The sequence below is a fragment of the Zerene cesonia genome, chromosome 10, assembly GCF_012273895.1.
Source record: "Zerene cesonia ecotype Mississippi chromosome 10, Zerene_cesonia_1.1, whole genome shotgun sequence".
Lineage (NCBI taxonomy): Eukaryota > Metazoa > Arthropoda > Insecta > Lepidoptera > Pieridae > Zerene > Zerene cesonia.
The window spans coordinates 8,577,282-8,598,478 of record NC_052111.1 but is presented as its reverse complement, the minus strand read 5'-3'; the positions used below and the strand labels follow the sequence as shown (position 1 = coordinate 8,598,478).

The 21,197-nt window shown below is 33.1% G+C and overlaps 1 protein-coding gene across 1 annotated transcript in view; it reads left to right on the top strand.

Moving 5' to 3' along the window:
* The first annotated feature begins 7,285 nt into the window (after positions 1 to 7,285).
* The window catches only part of LOC119829496, a 35,508-nt gene continuing 21,596 nt past the window's right edge, over positions 7,286 to 21,197 (top strand). The window contains exon 1 of the mRNA XM_038352025.1: positions 7,286 to 7,572. The gene's annotated coding sequence lies outside the window, so the exon portion shown is untranslated. The remainder of the gene's footprint in view (positions 7,573 to 21,197) is intronic.

The window sequence follows — 21,197 nt, the reverse complement described above, 5'->3', positions numbered from 1 at the left end:
TTGGAGTTTTATTAATATTCATATTTATACAAAGATATTTCTGTATCTTATATCAACTTCACTAAAATAAGAATAGATGATGAATAATAAATTAAACTGTTTACGTTAAATATATTTATTATTATATAATATTATATCCTACTAATATTATAAATGCGAAAGTTTCTGAGGATGGATGTATGTGTATGTGTGTGTTTGTAACTCTTTCACGCAAAAACTATTGAACCGATAGCAATGAAATTTGGTACGTAGGCACCTGGACTACTGGAATACTACATAGGCAACTTTTTATCCCGATATCCTACGGGATACGGACTTACGCGGGTGAAACCGCGAGGCGCAGCTAGTTGTTCATATTATAGATATATATAAAATTCTCGTGTCACAGTTTTCGTTGCCATACTCCTCCGAAACGGCTCGACCGATTCTTATGAAATTTTGTGTGCATATCGGGTATGTTCGAGAATCGGCTAACATCTATTTTTCATACCTCTAAATGATCAGAGTAAGGCAGAACAGCGTTTGCCGGGTGCAGCTAGTTATAGATAAATATGAGAGTAGAAATCGAGGAAATACATATAAAAAGTTAATAATAAAAATTAATATACTATGTATAAAACTAAATACTTTAGAAACAAGCTATTAATACATTATAATTAAAGCTCGCTTGATGAATTAAATACTTGTTGCAATCACATGTCTCGACACCGCCCTTCGAGAAATGTGTAAGGTTGCCTAAATATTCAGCCGTCTGTCACACCGCAACGTGAGGCCAAATGAACGAGCTCGTAAAACTGATTCTGACTTTGCTTTTAATTTTTTTCTTAATATGTATTCGGTGTAACTAACTACTGGCTTACTGATATTGATGCTTTTTATTTAGAATGTCTTTGGTCAGACACTATAATAGCGTGGTTTCTTATCTAAGCCAGAGATTATATTATACTATACTAGAGCCTAAGCTCTTAGGTACTTATGGATTTTAAAAACCAATAGCGATCAATTCACTACCTTCACTTCTTTTCACTTATTTTTCTTTTTTTTTTTTGATGATGGTAAGCGCTACCACCGCCCATGAACACTTGGAGAGGCGTAAGGTCAATTGCAGACCTTGCGCCTCTACAAATGGATTGCCGACTTTAATTGGGAAGGGATTAGGAAAGGATTGATGAGTGAAATAAAGGAAAGGACTGGAAAGTAAGAAAAAGGATTTGGGCCACTTTTTAATTACAATTACAAAAAACTGTTTAAAAAGTTTTACTACGCAGTTCCATCAAGAGACAGGCATCGACAACAGCCCATATATGTTCTCACTGCTGGGACACTGGCGTCCTATGAGGCTTTAAGGAGAAAAGCATACAAAGTATAGATATACACACAACACCCTTTAAATAAATTATATATGATAGTTAATATATATCATTGTAATTTTACCTAAACGCTAATTATACCATTACTACTTGAATTATTTTTAAAAGCGATCACATTGCCACGTTTCGGCGAATGACGCGAGTTCGAATCCTGCTTCGTGATCGAATTTTTTTAAGACTTCTTTCTTAAGCGTTTAAAAGATACGAAAATAAAAATGAATTTTTAATTTTTCTTCTACAAGTAACATTACATTACAACCAATGGACCTAAAAACAAGATATATGAAAGCTAGCTTTTTGCCCGCGGCCTCGCCCGTGTAGAATTCGCTTAAATCGCGCGACATGGCAAGGAGTATTTCCTTCGCATTAAATAGTATGGTTTGTTCTTTCCCATCCATCTTCATACCAAGTTTCATCAAAATCGATTTGACAATAACGATCTTTCATCCCCTCTTTCAACCCTTTCTACCCGTTTTTCGCGATAAAAAGTATCCTATGTCCTTTCCCAAGTTCAGTTCTATCTTCATAACAACATTTTATCAAAATCGGTTCAGTGGTTTAGGCGTGAAAGCGTAACAGACAGACAGACAGAGTTACTTTCGCATTTATAATATTAGTAGGGACATACGTTGTGACAGAACTGCAGGGTGTGCGTAAAGGTTGTTGGCCTTTACCAATCAATTGCTACATCGAGTTAATTATAACTTACTTATGCGATCGCATTGACGTCTCGCGTTTACAAATACACGAATTAAAATAATAAGAGGCTGCTATAGGCTTTCGCAAACAACTTTTAATATTATTAGTATTTTCTTGTGTTTCTTGTGTTCCAGTCTCCCCGTGGTCACGCTCGCTGTAAAGTGTTCGAAACGACGGGTTAATAATATAATGAAAAAATAAATCGCGTTTGAAATCCGTTAAAAAGTTTTTAATTTCTAAATTTTAATATTTTTTCAAGTTAATGACGATTTATTCTGATGTTACTAGTAGTTTTTAGATTTTGTTATATTGCTTATTAGATTGCGGCTTCGCACGACTAAATTCGGAGTAGTTTAATAGATGTTGTTATACATATAAACCTTCCTTTTGAACCACTCTGTCTATTAAAAACACACCATCAAAATCCGTTGCGTAGTTTTAAAGATACTAGCTGTGACCCGCGGTTGAAACCGCGTAAGTCCGTATCCCGTAGGAATATCGGTATAAAAAGTGCCTATGTCAGCTATCTACGAAGCAAATTTCATTGCAATCGGTTCAGTTTTTGCGTGAAAGAGTAACAGACGCACACATACATATGCATCCATCCTCACAAACTTTCGCATTTATAGTATTATTATTCGCCAATAGAAGTCAAGAAGAGTCATAATAAATTGGGACTACTCAAACGCCTCCTATTTGTTAAAAAAACACGAACATGACATTTTCTATAAAAGATTCCTAGCTAGATCGATTTATCGCCCCCGAAACCCCCTATATACTAAATTTCATGAAAATCGTTGGAGCCGATTCCGAGATTCCAATTATATATATATATATATATATATATATATATATATATATATATATATATATATACAAGAATTGCTCGTTTAAAGGTATAAGATAAAGATAAAGATACATAGGGACGTAGGGACAGACAGAAAAAGCGACTCTGTTTTATACTTTTAATGTACTAGCTGCGCCCCGCGGTTTCACCCGCGTAAGTCCATATCCCGTGAGAATATCGGGATAAAAAGTTGCTTATATGTTATTTATGCTTAATATTATATGCTTAATATGTTATTTCGGTTGTCCAACTATCTACGTACCAAATTTCATTGCAATCGGTTCAGTAGTTTTTGCGCGAAATAGCAACAAACACACACACACATCTTTACAAACTTTCGCATTTATAATATTAGTAGGATTGATTACTACGTATGAAGGCAAAAGTTTTAGGATGGTGAATTCTCATAGATAGGCTATCAGTGATTTATCAGCAAGTCTTGAAGATATGATGTTAGACTTATTCTGAACTTTTTATTTAAATTTCTACTGTATATAATTGCGTAGTAGCAAGTAGTGCAGGTTACGAGCTTATCTGAGCAAACTCTGTCTGTTATATATAAAATAATGTCTCAATTACAAACAAAATATCCCATTTTCAAAGCAAATTACGTAAACCGTCCGATACTGCCGACCGATTAGAGCATCAACAATCGATTCGTTTCATTCGATACACGTGGTTTTATTTGCCTTGAATTCTCTTAGTTTCCAGTACAGTGGGATATGGGAATTTCACCAGTCATCGTGAAAGTAAATCGCTATAGCGATGGCAACATTGACGTCAGAAGACTATGTACATAGCGTTTCCTTATTATACCGTTTCCTTTTCCTCACCCATCCTAGTCCATTCCTTCTTTCCAGTCGTTAATCCTTTCCTTTTCACTTACCCCATAAAAGCGGGCAGCGCATTCACAGAGTGGGCTGTGGTGATCGCTTACCATCAGGCGAACCACCAGCTCAGTTGCCCACTATGACATAAAAAAAAACTTTTAAATACTTTTAATTGTAATTAGTCGTCCAAAATGAGTTGTGTCACTATATAGTATAAAGTTAAGTAGCTTTCTCTGTCTTTCCGTATGTATGTATGTTTAGACCTTTAAATCTACGCAACGGATTTTTATGGTTTTTTTTAATAGATAGTGATTCAAGAGGCAGTTTATATGCATAATATCATCTATTAAATTATTCCGAATTTAACGCGTGCGAAGCCGGGGGGATAGCTAGTTTTGAATAAAGTTCAAGCTTTGGTATGTTACTCTAAACATTATTATGCAATGGACCTTATGCCTCTCTAAATGTTCATGGGCGGAAGCGCTTACCATCAGGCGTCCCACCAGCTCCATTGCCGACTGCGACATAACAAAAAAAAAATCTTTGGTGGAAGTGACAGTTTGTTTATGTGATAAATCGTTTTAAATGTAAAGATATCTTAGAATTTAAAGATATCTAAAGAGATCGTTAGTAAACAATAAAAAACGAATCATATAAGACGGCAATAATTATAATATTTTAAAGTGTAAACATATGATAAATAAACATTTAACATACAATGAAAAGAAATGAAACTCTTACCTATAACGCTCTAACTCTTAGTGTTTTTAAGGTTGTTTATACAAGACGTGCAATTAAACGCATTAAAACCTCTTTTCTCCAACTACAACTTCTAGTAATGATAAATTATAAAACATATCTTTTCCGTTGAAACGACTCTCGAGACAAATTGCAGAAAATTATCTATAAGTGTCGGTAATGGACAATAATTCGTGTAATTTGGGCTTCAATAGAAAATCACAAGTCAAGTCAATGTCACCCTTTATTGTTTATAAGTTAAGTTAAGTGACAAATAACACATTTGATATTACATTAAAAAAGTATTATACTTAGTTTTTGTTTTTTTGAAGTGAAACTTCTTTAGAATCGTTGTGATTTCAAACCTGATGCAACGGAAAAAACGACAGGTAAGAGACACAAATACACAAATGTGTAGAATGAAGCCGGCAAAGGATCAGACAGAAATATACACACTATTTTATATTATCAGTCAAATACTTTCATTAAACAAATAAACTTTGTAATTATCCTACCCTTGTTATATATCTTCATCTCATTCTTTTGTCGATTTACTGAAGGTTCACTTCTATCTATCTATGTCTATGTGTGAATCGCACACACACCTTTTACTGTTCATTGGAATAGTTACAAAAGTAACTTCACTAAAATTGCGTACATAAAAAACATTGAAATTCCAAATTTTGAATATAGAATTCCGATTATTAAACAAACTTGGTATTTTCTTGTGTTTGATTTTACGCGAGTATTATACATTTAGAAATTAAAAACTTTTTAACGGATTTTAAACGCGATTTATTCATTATATTATTAACCCGACGTTCCGAACACTTTACAGCGAGCGTGGTCACGGAGAGACTGCTTTTCAAGTGGGTCAAAATCGAGTCTAAAAGAGTAGGTTACATACAAGCATAAAGCTAGTTAAAAAATAAAACAAGTATGTCCTAATTAAAAACATCAAATTATACCAATTAAATACAAGTGAAACACGGAGTACGAGTCGTAAACTGTCTACAAATTAGGATTTTATGTATATTTATGCGAAAAAAAAGTTTTCAACAGCCATTTCTATGTAGAAAGTATCATTAGATAGAAATGTTGAACATGTCTTTTGTTTTATGGGACATGTTGTGTCTCCCGGAAAGGGAGCTCTATACTTATATATCTGAAACATCACCGATGGAACGCGGCCCTTGTTATATTTAATTATTTTTTTTAGTTTTATAGCATTGTAATGCTTTATAAATGAGAAATTTTGAAAGAATAGAAAAAAATTTGATCACGAGGCAGGATTCGAACCTGCGTATCTTGCCTAACCGTAGCACTTAGGCACATGAAACCAAAAGAGTAGAAGAAATTCGATTACTGTGGCGGGATCACGGGTGGCCGAGAGGCTAGGCGTTGCTACGGTTAGGTTAAGCACAGATTTAGTTCAAACTATGTAAGCTTATCAAGGATCGGCTGTATAATAATTTTATGAAATCTTATTATCCTGATAAGCATTGCTATATCGGATCGGATTTAAAAAATGTGTACTCTGTACAAAGATCAAGCGAGAAAGTCTACTTGAGGTATTATTAAAACACTTTTTTTTTATTCAAATGAAAATGATTCATCAAAATCGATTCAGCCGGTAAAAAGCTAACAATGCTGTAACTATCGCAAAAAAAACCAGTCGATTTGAGAACCTCTTTTTTTGAAGTCGGTTAAAGAGACACACAATGTCCCTTTGTCATTGAATTAAGTTATTTTGGTGGTTTAAAAATAATGCATATCAATAACCATGACACCTAAAAGTTAAAACTTACATCATATCTCTATATTATATAAACAAAATTACGTTAGTTACACCATTTATAAATAGAGAACGGATGGGCCGATTTTTATGATCTTTGTTTTATAGATTTTCTTCAGATAAATAGATAGAAATTTCCAGTAATCAAATATTGGTATATAGTTGCTTCTTTCTTAATTTTCCCGTTCTATAAAGTATTCAGAAAATATTATGCTACATAAATTAAAATAACAACAATTTTTGTAGTTTTTTTTTTGTATTTACGGATATGAAATAAAAATGCGGATATTTTTTTTACACGTTTCCTGATTTAAAAATACCCACGAAACTATTTTTGTATAATTGTATAATTTAATATTATTTTTGTGTAAAAGAAATATTAAACATAAAGAAATATTAAAAACAACTAATAAGTATCACACACAAAATTTGTGACAATAATTCAATTTCAGAACGTTAATCCGATTCAAAAATTAATATTTATTATTTCGTTGATAACGAACTGCATTTCTCTCAGTATTTCGCCCAATTAAAATGACATTCCTAATTATTTATCTCTCGATGAAAAAGTCCGTGAAAAATGAGGCCGAGACGCACGACCCTTAAACGGAGATTAACCACGGATTAGCGGACACGTGCCGAACTTAGTCCCGTAGCTAAAATGTCGTGTATTTAAAACTATGACCTTTTATTTCTCTATTGTCTGTGTTAAAAAAGTAGAATTGATTGATACTTAGAAGAAAAATGATTAAAAAATTTATAGTTACACGTATAAAATTATATATGAGCGGTAACGTTATAGTCACTGCCAAAATATAAACCAACTTACGTAATCTACGCTATTATGTTATGTGAGACGAGCCCAGATCACTAATTACATAATAATGTATCAATGTTTGAAAAGATTAGCAAATTAAGACGCCAACCGGTTATGAAATGCGTGAACAATTTAATCAATTCGTTTAACTGTTACTCAAAACGCGGTGCAACCGTATCGGTTTCTACGAGAGTAAACTACACGCATTAACTTCTTCGTCTCTACACGCGACGCGCGCATCGGACCGCGCGCTCGAGTTTCGCGCCATCGCGAAATTTAAAATTCGAACATCGCGTCCTTTCGAACAAAATTACCAATGTCATCGTAATAAAAAAAAATATATAGCTGTCATTTTTTGGCGGGAGTGTTGTGATTTTTTTCTTTTTTATTCAGTGCTGTAAGTGTCATATCGGCTGAGTTTACATTATATTTGCACAAGTGAACGATAAGGATTTTCAAGGCTTCCATTTTTCACGGTAAATTAGTGTATTTTTAAAATAATATTGCGGTAGTTTTATGGAGAAAATAATTGCTATTAAATTACGCGGCACGATATTAGCAAGTGATCAATATTCATCACACTTAAATTGACTGCTTGATAACCTCATACATTATTATCGGATTGTTTATTGTATATTCTATAGGTAAATTAATAACAATGATTTGTAAATTTTCCATTTACTACTGATTCAATTGAAGAAACATCCACGTATCATTGTTTCAATGAAAGGATGTTTTAAAAGATATTTGTCAAACAAATATTTAAATTACAATAATATTTATAATTACTTGAGTACTACTTCGATTACGTCAACCTGTAATAGCCTTTTGACTGATTTACGACGCATTCAGGACGTATTATTAAAATATTTTATAACCAATATTTACTTATATAAGTTTTAACAATTGCATAGTTATAACATATTATATTGATTATTCCGCAAAAAGACTAAGAATTTTCAACAAATGAAACTAAGTCAATATCAGAATTACCAGTATTCCGTAATCTCTATATATAAACTCTACCAAACTCTGTACTTCTCTATCTCATAGAGAGTCGAATTTTATGAGCCACTGTAGTGTGGTAGAGTTTTCACCAAGGGACTCTATTACTACGTTTACCTTTAGGATGCGTAATTAACGTCTGCTATGGACAAATTTAACTAATTATTGTCCTTATTTGTTGCCATATAATTGGACCGAAGCTATGACAACGAACTGTTATATTTGTTAAGTATTTACACAGATAACATATGCGTATTTGTGATGTTTCGAGTAGTTAGTAATATTTAAAACCGATGATGATTTAATTAATTTTATTATAACAAGAGAAAATATATGTAAACGCAACTTCGATACTCGATGAAATATTTTGAACGATGACTCACATATTTAACATTCTTTTATATAGTAAGGCCTTTTATACACGATTTAATTCGAAGCAATGTAAACAAAACACGCATTGTAGGGGATTACCTTACATTTGCAATGAACCGCGTGACTTTCAAGTACAAAAGAAAATAATAATCCTACTAATATTACAAATGAAAAAGTTTGTAAGGATATGTGTGTGTTTGTTACTCTTTCACGCAGAAACTACAGAACCGATTACAATGAAATTTGGTACGTAGATAGCTGGACAACTGGAATAACATATAGGCAACTTGTTATCCCGATATTCCTACGGGGTACGGACTTACGCGGGTGAAACCGCGGGGCGCAGATAATAATTATTTAATAATGAATAACTTAATAGTAAACAAAACTCTTTTTGTTTGACATGACATAAATAGCATTTGTTGCAATTAAAAAGATTATAATATTCAACTATAAATCATGCTAATTGTACTTAAATAATATAAAAAACTTAGTATCGGTGCCAAGGCATCATTTATACTTAGGTTAAACCACTACTCTCCTATTTAATACTTTAATAAATAAAAATTTGCTTTCGATTAAAATTAACAAGATAAACTCTTATAAACTAGCTGTAACCGGCGGCGTCACTCGCGTGGTACCCGGTTAAAAAGCAGTCTATATGCTAATCCAGACTATAATCTATCTCTCTACCAAATTTCATACAGATATGATAAGCTGTTTTCGCGTGAAAGAGTATTAAACGTTTACACATTCATCCGTCCATCCATACTTACAAACTTTCACATTACAATATAGCTATAGTTAGTAGAATATACATATTTCTGCATTATTCCTCACATAAATATATGACATCCGTCCATCCATGATTATATTTTTCGAATGTATTAGATACATGGGCACTATCTTGCTTCCATATCTTTGATTATCTCTCACGTCAGAACGGAGGGAGTTAATGGTAAGATTTTTGCAGCAGACAGTGAAGAGGCTTTAGCCTCTTATGTAATTTAGGGTATTTTATTTTTTATATCAGAATATCTAATTTAGAGAACTTTTATCGTAGTGAAACATCTCATTCTGTAGACTATTTTGATAGGTCATGCGGGCGATTCGCGGATGAATTTAAACCAGCTCCCTTGGCCCCTTCACTCAAGTGGCTCGACGGAACACAGTGGGTTTTTGGTCGGTAAGAATCCGACATAACTCACCGCTCCGTGGGTATCTATGCAAGATTTCCGCACTATAAAAAAAGGCCATGCGGGCGAAGCTGCTAGTCAAAAGCTAGTAGATCCATGTTTATAAGGAATACCAACATGAAAATAATATTAAATGTCAAGCTACCCTCAGCCATGCCCTCAGCCATGACCTCCGCGGGGGTCGCGTACACGATCCGGTGTGTCGCCTTACGATCGATAAAACATAAGGTTGCGGTTAGAATGAACTTGCTACGTTTCAATCGATTTTAATACGAAAACTAATGAAGTGAATAAAATATGGGGGAGTCGAGCTTCGACACGAGTTGCCAGCGCACACCGGGGAAGCACCACACCCCACCAGTTTCTCGTGAAACAATGTAGTGTATACCTAAAAGCTTGAACATGATGAATGCATTCTTATTACTAACGGCCCGTCTCGGCTTCACCCGTAGTACGTTATTTACCTCCGTAAGAACCATCCTTGCGCCTTAACGTTAAAAAATAGCCGGACAATTCAAGCCGTTCGTGACGCGCGTACCAACACATTATTGGTCTAGATAGATATAAGATTTAATTTATTGATAAGGTTTAACGGAATTCGGACTCCCATACCGCAGTGATATCGAAACTTTAAGAAGTTACAAACATTGTCCAGTTCTAAGTCCTCCAGAATGCCTGAGAACCCCCGCCCGTGATCACAATCCAGTCCAACTTGCAAGAAATTGCCACCGCAATTTAATCAGTGTTATTTTAATAAAATATCGCCGTAGTCACGTCGGCCATTATCAATGAGTTAATTTGCCAGTGTTATCTATTTGCGCCGTTTAATGGTAAACTGATTTAACGACCTTCACTGTGCTTGTCTGGCGTGTGATAATAGTTTTTTCCTTAGCGCTCTTTAATGGTTACTAATAAATATTTAGTAGAGTGCGAGTGAAGTTATTAAATTAACGTATTTTGATCTCTCCTTGATCAAGGTATGGAAGCGTGTCATTCAATTCACATTGTATAGATTTTACCATCATGTTTATATGTAAATACTCTTTAGATTACGTAAATCATATCTTAAGGATTTTATAAACTATAGTATACTAGCTGCGCCCCGCGGTTTCACCCGCGTAAGTCCGTATCCCGTAGCAATATCGGGATAAAACTTGCCTATATGTTATTCCAGTTGTCCAGCTGTCTACGTACCAAATTTCATTGCAATCGGTTCAGCAGTTTTTGCGTGAAAGAACAACAAACACACACACATCCTTACAAACTTTCGCATTTATAATATTAGTAGGATACATAAGCGTACTACCGGCTTCGAACATTTGTAAAGACTATACGAATGCGTTGCCCGCTCTTAAGGGGTAAGGGAAAAGGAAAGTATTGACTACGGGAATTAAGGATTGAACTGGGGAGGGCGTGGATTATTATACTGACCTCCGGCTCCCCAGTCATGGAACGAAACACAGTAGCATTCTACTTATACACGCCGATCTTCTATGTGTACTTCCCCGGTTCCCGGTTCCCCGAGCTGGCCCAATTCGTGCCGAAGCGTGTTGACTCCCACACATAAACTGCGGATTGGTTTTCCATATCAAATTCTTTATAAACATACAACTAAAGATACATCTGTATAAAAAAGTTGTTCATTGTTACCCGACTGCGTAAGGAGGATTGTCTATTTCAGGTGTATATATTTATTTAAATATCTAAAGCACGTTCTATAACGTATTCAGCATAGTGGATTTTAATTTGAGAATGTGTCTACAGATCAATCTAGATCGTGAAAGTAATTCTGGTGTTATATGAAAGTTTTAAACCATAACATGGCGGATTTTTGGCGCCAAAATATGTTATTCGAAAGTAGACTCATTCAGAGGAATTTTCAAATATCCTATTGATTTACAATCATTTCTTTGTATACTTTGTTGTTAATAAGTTATGTATAATGTAAAGTTATCTATTTTAAATACAATAGATAAATATGGTTTTTGGATCGAGCAAAAAACTCACTTAATACTATGACCTAACTATAATGGTGTAATCACACTTGTGATTATAGTGATCACATAAACACATAAACAGTCACTAGTTTCGTGACCTTCGTCTTAGTGGCGTGTATCTCATAGTTCGTTATCTTAAGGTCACTACGGACTCTCGTATATTTTTATATTATAGCCATATAATAATAATAAAAGCACATTTATTCAGTCCTCACCAGTTAGATTACAAAAACTTCAATATAAGACAGATAACGTTGTGAGAGACAGGCGCCTCAAGTAGACTACATAAACTCAAACTCAAACATTTATTCATTGAACTAGACTTCTTATAGAAGCACTTTTGAATCGTCATATTACAGAGTTAATTTACCACCGGTTCGGCAGGCAGTTAGCATATTTAGGCAGGCAGCATAGAAGTACCTGGTGCAGGTCACCACCGTCCGACACACATAAATAATAAATCATTCATTCCGAAATCGGCGTAATTTTCTAATATAAATAGCATAGGGATATAAAAAAAATGAAAATACCTGTTTTTGAAACAATCCATTTGGATGTATATGGCAATAAATAATATATTCTTGAGTACGTGAAATAGTATACAATAAATTGTATATATTTGAATGCCACGAGACGAATATATAAATATTTACCTATGTTGACATTTATATACAAGGAAATAGTATTATTTACCTGTAGACAGATATATTATGGAAATAATGATAACCGATGCACCTTTCTTTATAGCCTTGATAGAATATTTTTATTTTATAAAACGCATTTAAAACAATGTAACCGACTATCGACCACCTCAGTAAAAAAATCCATAATACGTCTTAAATATATTATTTTCAAAAGTCGAAATCGGTGCATCAAATTAATTAAATGCTTCAATAATAAACTTATAAATCTAGTCTGGATTAGCACACTTGCGCTTCTCCAAATGTTCATGGTGGTGGTGCGTTACCATCAGGCGACCCACCAGCTCCATTGCCGACAGTGACAAAAAAAAAGCAAAAAGAAAAATTTGGCTGGGTACTACGCGAGTGACGCCGAGGGTTACAGCTAGTAAGAAACATATGATACAGCTTAACTTATCCAAGTGTAATATTGAGGATATGGCTTGTTAGCCGAATTACATTTGAACAATAAAACAACGGGAAAAGAAATCGTTAACACCGGACATAGCTAGTACCTTTACAAGGCGTTTTTATCAATATATCGATTAATTAATTGCGTAACGAGGTATTTTTAACCGACGTTCTCTAAGGTTCTCGAAGGTTCTCGAAGGTTCTCTACCATTGTTTTTCAGGTTCACATTAAAGCAAGAATATCAAAATCGGTTCTCTCAGTCCAGAGTTCTGACAGTTCTGACTCGGTAATAAACCCAAAGAAATACAGTCGAAGCCATAACTTTTTTTTAAGTCGATTGAAATTGGGATTAAATGTCAATAATTTTTTTTCAAACAGAAATTTTGCATACACAACATTCAAGAATTAAATAAATAGAATCAGTGAAATTGAGAACCTCCTTCATTTTTGAGAACGTCAGTTAAAGTGCTTTAATGAGACGAATATGCAAATTATTATAAAGAGGATCTTTTTTGTATTTTTGTATGTTAATAACGTTTTCACATAAAAACTGTTGTAACGATTTAAAAAAATCTTTCATCATTTATAGAAATTTTCCACTTCCCTGAGTGACATATGAACATATGAAGCCGGGGCGAACAGCTATCATTAAATAATGATATTCGTTAATTACACGAAAATCAAAGAAAAAATCCGTCCTCCTTGGACTCTGATCGCATTACCGGTTCTTGCATTACGATTACGTTTTTCGATTTTTTATTTCCTTATACGTTATTAATTTGAGTCTTGAAGATCTCTGTACAGCCGATACCATGTAGATGTTTTCAATTTATTATTTATAAGGCTTCAAATCATCAGGCATCAATTATTTCTATACAACTCGCTGTTCGCCGCGGCATCTTTCTATATATAATGTAAGAATTTTTGTAATCGTCACAGCAGTTTTTGTACTTGTGCTTATTATTCTGCGGTTTTTGTGTAAAAATATAACATACTTATATCTCCTACATATTATAAACATACATCTTTCCCCTTTTGAAATTATAATAGATATATAAAATACATGATATTATATTTATATTAGTGAGTTGTTATATAATTAGTTATTAATTTATATATTTCATCAATGTTGCAAATATAAATTAAACATAAAAATTTTATTTTATTTACGTCCACATTTTAATCTTCAAGACTCGAAATTAAAAATTAAAACGCTTAAAAAAAGTCCACCAACGTACAGTGAAGTAGCCTATTATAAAGAAAAAAATAAAGATTAATTACCATCGAGTTAAAATACGTAAAAAATCGAAGCTTCAAGTGGCGGGGATTGGTCAGCGGTAGACCTTTGTGAACCAAACCTGCTCGGTTATCGGATCTCAGTAGACAAATAACAAATATTATTACTGTTATGCGAATACTTCAATTTTTCTATAGCTCTTAAAAGAAGAATGAATCTTTTCTTAGCAAAAGAATAGATCTCATATGTAATATATACAAAAGAGTAAAAAAATAAATCAAAATAGTTTTACATGGTACAGTTGTATTGGGTTATAATTTAATAAATAACATCGTGTATATTGAATTTTTTATATTGACGACGCCATTTTATTAACTTTGAAGTAAATGTCTATGTGAAAAATCCAATTTTAATTATTATATTAAAATAAAATAAAATTAACACATACCAATTTAAATTTTAGCCGAAACCCCGCTTTTAAAAGTCTCCCACGGTAAATTCATCGCGTTACAAAATTACAAGGAACCATTTTATAATAACCCCGCTAATTAAGATGTTTCTAGTATTATTCTAGATATAAAAAAGATAATTGCTGTGAATTCTTGATAAGTGGGAATTATAACTAGTTCATCATTTTAACTTTGCCTTCAAAAAACAAAAAAAATATTATTCTTTGAATGTTGTGTGTGTGTGACTGTTATTTTTTTGTATTTTTTCTAGTGGTCACTCTGTTTGCACTAAAATGATCTTCTATTGTTTTAAAACAAGAAATATCCTTAATCATTTATTATTATATAGCATCTGGAATAACAAATCTTTATGAATGCCATTTATATGATGAAATAAATTTATGTATTATTTATAGAAGAACATATAAAACACACATCACAAAACCGCGTATAAATTAGTCCTAGAGAAGACTAATTATTGTCTACAATCTCGTCTGCAATCAGTGTAATATTTTATTATCTGTTACTACAATTGACATAACAAAAAGACGGCTGCAGACGTTTTCTGATTTCTCCTAGATATGCAGTGCAAATGACTGCAATAAAACACATATGAAAAGAGAGATTTTATAATATTGTCACATAACACTTTGTTTTGACGATAAGTATGCATTCACATCTGTACTAAGATATATAGTTTGTGAGTTTGTTTATAATCTCTGGAACGAAAGCATTGATTTGATAATTCTTTTACAGGTCGAATGGCCTAATTCTATCTTATTGCACAGATATTTATATAAGTATGTTTTAATAAGTTTTTGTACGTCCACAATTATATTATAGAGCTATGAGCGTATCAGGAGTTCTATGGTCAATAATAATAATAATATTCTACCTCTCTAAGTTCCGGCGATCCGCTAACAGTCGGAGGTTTTCTCCAAGTCGGGCGAGGTACTACATAATAATAATATGGAAAGATACTTAAATATATGAAATAACGCCTCGCCTCGTATGCTTGTGCAATTAGGGAAAAGTCTGATGCTATTGTTCCAACAATCAAGTCTACATTTCAGTTCCCCCAATTAGGTAATAACTGTTTTATTACCTGTCTAGGTTTTGCCTAGATTTCTAATGTTAATTAAGTATGTAATAGGGTATAGTATCATCAGCCTAGATGTAATTAACTTGAATTTTGTGTGTGTGGAGAGTTTTTCATTAGACGATTAAATATGATTTTCAACGGACGTTTTCAAAAACCAAGTTCCAAGTTCGACTTTATTAATTTTTTTTTTGTTTTTTTTTTTTTTTTTGTTTTCTTCCTCCGTGCAGGATAACTCCGTGAATTATCGACCATATGACGAGATTGTTATTGCGATTGATAGATTTTTTTTGTTATTTGACTCCATACTAGAATCTGGAGTAGAAATTCCCAAGACAGGACCCTTTTTTGTAGAAATGAAATTATGTCAAAATGTATACTAATTGGGGTTAAAGAAATCGATATACCTTTTCAGAGGAATATGTTTAAAAAACTTAAATGGTGTTTAAAATAGTAGCGTTTCTATTGTAAAGAAAATTTCTATCGTTTTAATAATTAAAGTTTTGCCAAAATAATTTATATTCATTAGGCGTTGGGGGCCTCAAACGTGAAAGATATTTTTGCATTTATAAAGACTGATTTATCTTTTTAAATTTTTTTAAAAACAATTCTCACAATTAAATAATTCCGCATCGTTGCCGAATTCCTAATTATATCGCTAATTATGAGTGGAAAAATAATTAGCAAAAACTAAAACTATGGCAAAAAATTGAAGATACATTTATAAGTTCGTTTGAACTTTTGTGAGAAACCATTGAACAATGGAAATATACAAAAAAGACATGCTAATATCGCAATAACATTTTATACTGATCGGTGGTAAATGGTAAAACTATGTTATGACGATTTTAAGTGCTTCTAGAAGAAGTCTAATTGAAATATATTTGAATTTCATTTCGTCCTTATAATTATAGTTCACTAGCTGCGCCCCGCTGTTTCACCCGCGTAAGTCCGTATCCCGTACGAATATCGGGATAAAAAGTGACCTATATGTTATTCCACTTGTCTAGCTGTAGAGCTACGTACCAAATTTCATTGCCATCGGTTCAGTAGTTTTTACGTGATAGAGCAACAAACACACACACATCCTTACAAACTTTCGCATTTATAATATTTGTAGGATTAAAAAAAACTCATGTACGTGATACCAGAGGGAATATGTACCAAAGACATAGCCGGGGCGGGTCGCGGGTTATAATATAAATAAAATACAAACAATTAAATACAATGTTAGAATATGGGGTGAAACCGCGGGGCGTAGCTAGTTTTTCACATTTTCGACTCAGTTATTCCTGAGATTAGCGCGTTCAAACAAGCAAACTCTCATTAAAATGGTTTCTCTCTTTTCTTTTTCATTCACATTATTAGTATAGAAATGCGAAAGTTTGTCAGAATGGATTAAGAATTGCCAATTTATTCACTGAACTGATTAAAACATAGGCATTATATAATTCACTAAATATATTAGAGATATTAAATATTCGACAGCTAGGTACTTTTAACGATTACAATTTAAACTTCAGATGAAATCATCTTTGTGTACTGGTGTGACGTCATAACATTGCGTCAGCGCAATATATCTTCGACTTTTTGCAAACATTTTTAATCGAGAAAATATTTAAACAGCCATTGGCTTGGGAGTAGGATATCTGTAAGAATAATAGACGATAATCAGAATCCTGCTAATATTATAAATGCGAAAGTTTGTACGGATGTGTATATGTTTGTTACTCTTTCACGCAACAACTACTGAACCGATTACAATAAGTTTTGATACATAGATTGCTGGACAACTGGACTTACATATAGGTAACTTTTTATCCCGATATTCCCACGGGATATGAACTTGTGCGGGTGAAACCATTAATACCACTTAATTCTCTTAACATTTCAACCATTTTCAATAATAATCAATGTATAAATTAGATATCATTATATTGTGTTTGATTTTACGCGAGTAATATACATTTAGAAATTAAAGACTTTTTAACGGATTTTAAACGCGATTTATTCATTATATTATAAACACGACGTTTCGAACACTTTACAGCGAGCGTGGTCACTAATATAATGAATAAATCGCGTATAAAATCCGTTAAAAGGTCTTTAATTTCTAGATAGATTTCATTTATTAACGGTATTTATGTGGGTATAATCTATAAATCAAAAGACTCCATTGACTTCTAATTCCTCATAAAATTAATATGCGTGCGTTAAGTAATTCCAAGTTACGTTCACTTAAAGTACCTTCTAACTTAGTATGTGACCCACTAGCGGCACTTCGGTCATAAAGTTTCGTACTTTATATATAGATACATATTTAATGACTTGACAATAAACACATTTGTGTTTACTTGTGTTTAATAAATCAGCTCTGTCTTTTTGAACCTAAAATATAGGATACTATCTTTCCCTGTCCGCGTAGTCATAGGAAACGAGAGCCAGTCCCGGAGTCCACCCGTTTAGTTCCCGTTCTCTTAGTATTTCCGGGATAAAAGTTCTCCTATGTCGTTCCTATGTCGTTTCAATCCCGCCACGTGATCGATTTTTAATCTTGTATAAAATTTATAAAGCATTTGAATGACGCAACAAAAAATTAAAAATACAAGTGTTATATATATATAAATTCCATTATCATTATAATGTCGGAGTCGAGCATGCTTCTGCACGTTGCTTTGGGGAAGTACCACACCCCCCCAGAACACCCGCAACAATAGCATGCTTATGTTCCGTACAATGAGTCGGAGAGCCAGAAGCCCGTTTCCTTTTCCTTACCTTTCCCAGCCCTTCTTTCCAGTCATCAATCGTTTCCTTAACCCCTTAAAAACGGGTAGCGCATTCACAAAGGCACTATACCTCTGCGAAAGTTCATGGTCGGTGATGATGACTTGAAAAAAAACAAAAATATATAATAAATAACCATCACTATTATGGTTACTCAATATTTACAAAGCGAACCGCACTTGTATGAAGACGGACTCTCTACGCAAGTGAAAACTTTACGCAACCAGTTGGCCTTCGATAATAGCTATATATGCAATACGTCAATATGTTTAAGTACAACTAATACGAAATTTATGAACTGCAAGGGTTCTAGTTTACGAAGTTCCATTGATATATGGGCAAGGCTCATACGTTGCAAAACATTTGTTGATTAAAGCGATGATAATTGTATATATCTTTCTTATATATAAAATTCTCGTGTCACAATGTTAGTCTCTATACTCCTCCGAAACGGCTTGACCGATTCCTCTGAAATTTGGTAAGCATATTGGGTAGGTCTGAGAATCGGCCAACATCTATTTTTTATCCCGATATTCCTACGGGATATGGACTTACGCGGGTGAAACCGCGGGGCGCAGCTAGTATATAGATAGATTTTAAGCGCGATTTATTTATTATAGTATTAAACCCGATCGCTGGATACGTACATGATATCTGAGTGCTATAGGCTATATATGTACCTAGAGCGAAGTCGGGTCGGACCATGAGTATTAGTATAGAGTGTAGAGGTTAAAAATCTGATTCTTCGTTTAGTGGAAAAACATAAATCACATCAAAATTGATATAGAACTTCTTGATATGGTTTTCAGTAAGATTATTTTTTTCTATTTTATCTAATTAAAGAATACTTGTCATCATCTAAATTTCTTTACATATACGTACATATGTATTAATGTTTTGTAAAACACAGCCATGTAACCATTAAATCTTCTTTAAAAACCTAATAATATTACACACAGTTTGAATAATATTTTATAATACCTACAAACTGTCATATTTTTCAAAAATAAAAACTCATTTTAATATAATTTTCACTGCTATTTTCTAATTATATTGTCCATATACCATAATTATAGCGACCCATTAAAGTTCAATCACCGAGGGAAAACTTTATTCAATTAAGTAGTGTATCACTAGCTGTGTCCACGGCTTGATTCATGTCGGTATAACGCAGCTTTGATGATATATTTCTTTATTTACTTTTTTTACCTCAACCGGTCATGCTGTTAATGCTCTCCGAATAAAACATATTATTCTAAGACAGTTACAAACATGTATATTATAATATATTATTTACTCACCAAATTCCTCGTAATAGTAATAAAACGTTTAAGTTCACAAAAATACAGAGAAAGCTATTAAAAGAAAAGTGAAGTCCCTTGTCCCCTAGTGGGGTATGGGGCCGATGATATACATCTGTTTCATTTATCGATCTTTATAGACAAGTAGGTGATTAGCCTTCTGTGTCTTGCCAGATATTTTGAGCGAGTCCCTATCGGGAATTGAATCTAGGACCCCTCTAAGGTCATGCGTTAGACATAGACAAAGACATACGTTTATTTGATTGATGATTCCAAAATGGTCTCCACAAAAGTGTAATTTACAAAGATTTACATTATGTATACTCATTCAATTTATATAACCATTTATAGGTAACAAACTCGTCTCGTCCATGTTACACCAGGAGCAATTAATTTATATTCAGAACCTACACAAATTAACTCATACTACGCATAACTACGCGTAGTTTTGATCTCAAGAAGTAGTATAAAACCGTTTATGGAAAACCTATGCCATTGAACTGTGAAGCGAAAGTGATATGGTCAAGTGGACAAGACCCTATGTGGTAGGAAGTATTTATGGCAACATCGGTAGAAATCGCAAGCAAGGAAATAGAAAAACGAGGTTTTTGTCTATGCCGTAATGCTTCCTTTGATTCCTCAGAACCGCATAGTGGATACTGGATGAACGAATATCTATCGTTCTTAAAAATCTGTATTAGATATCTTTTTATAGGAAATTGTGTCTATTGATGGAAATATGCCACTAAGATTTCTAAATCTGTAGTAATAATACACAGCTGAAGAGTTTGTTTTAATGAATTCGCCTCAGGAATTACTGGACCGATTTCAAAAATTCTAAGTTCTTGGTTTGCGAAGGAACAGCTAGTGTAAAGAAAATAGAAATAAAAAATATAGCTAGTAGAAATTACAAACAAGAGCGTGATTATATCTCATATCTAGCCCAAGTATGGATGTTGAATATTGTGAGTAGGTATAAGTTGACATTAAATAAAAATACGTTACAATAAATTTTCATTTGAGTTCAAATTTTCATCATGTTTAAAAATATTATGGGAATTATATCTTAATTATTCTTAATTTAAGTAAATATAACCAAAAAAAACATATTACAAATTTTTATTTTATTTTATTCACAACCAAAAAGGTCGCATCGGTCAAAATACCAGCCACAAATTTTAATTCGAATTTCAAAATCTGCCCATCGATTGTCAGTTAATTGCATTAACGAGATTCTCTTGACATTTAAACCGAGCCTAACCTACGGTTATCTCAAGTTCTATCTAAGAGAAATTAAGCAATTTATACGTAAAGAGTATGTAATTATTAATGATAGATGTATGTTTCATACAAATAACAATTGAATTCAGAAAATATTTGAATGTTTGACTTACAAGCTATATAAAACTATATACCCGGCTCCGTCCGGATATAAATATTACTGTTTTATACCTAGGGAGTATTTAATCGGGATAAAAAGTATTCTATCTGTATTTTTTTTTTTTATGTCATAGCGGGCAGCTGAGCTGGTGGTTCGCCTGATGGTAAGCGATCACCACCGCCCATAAA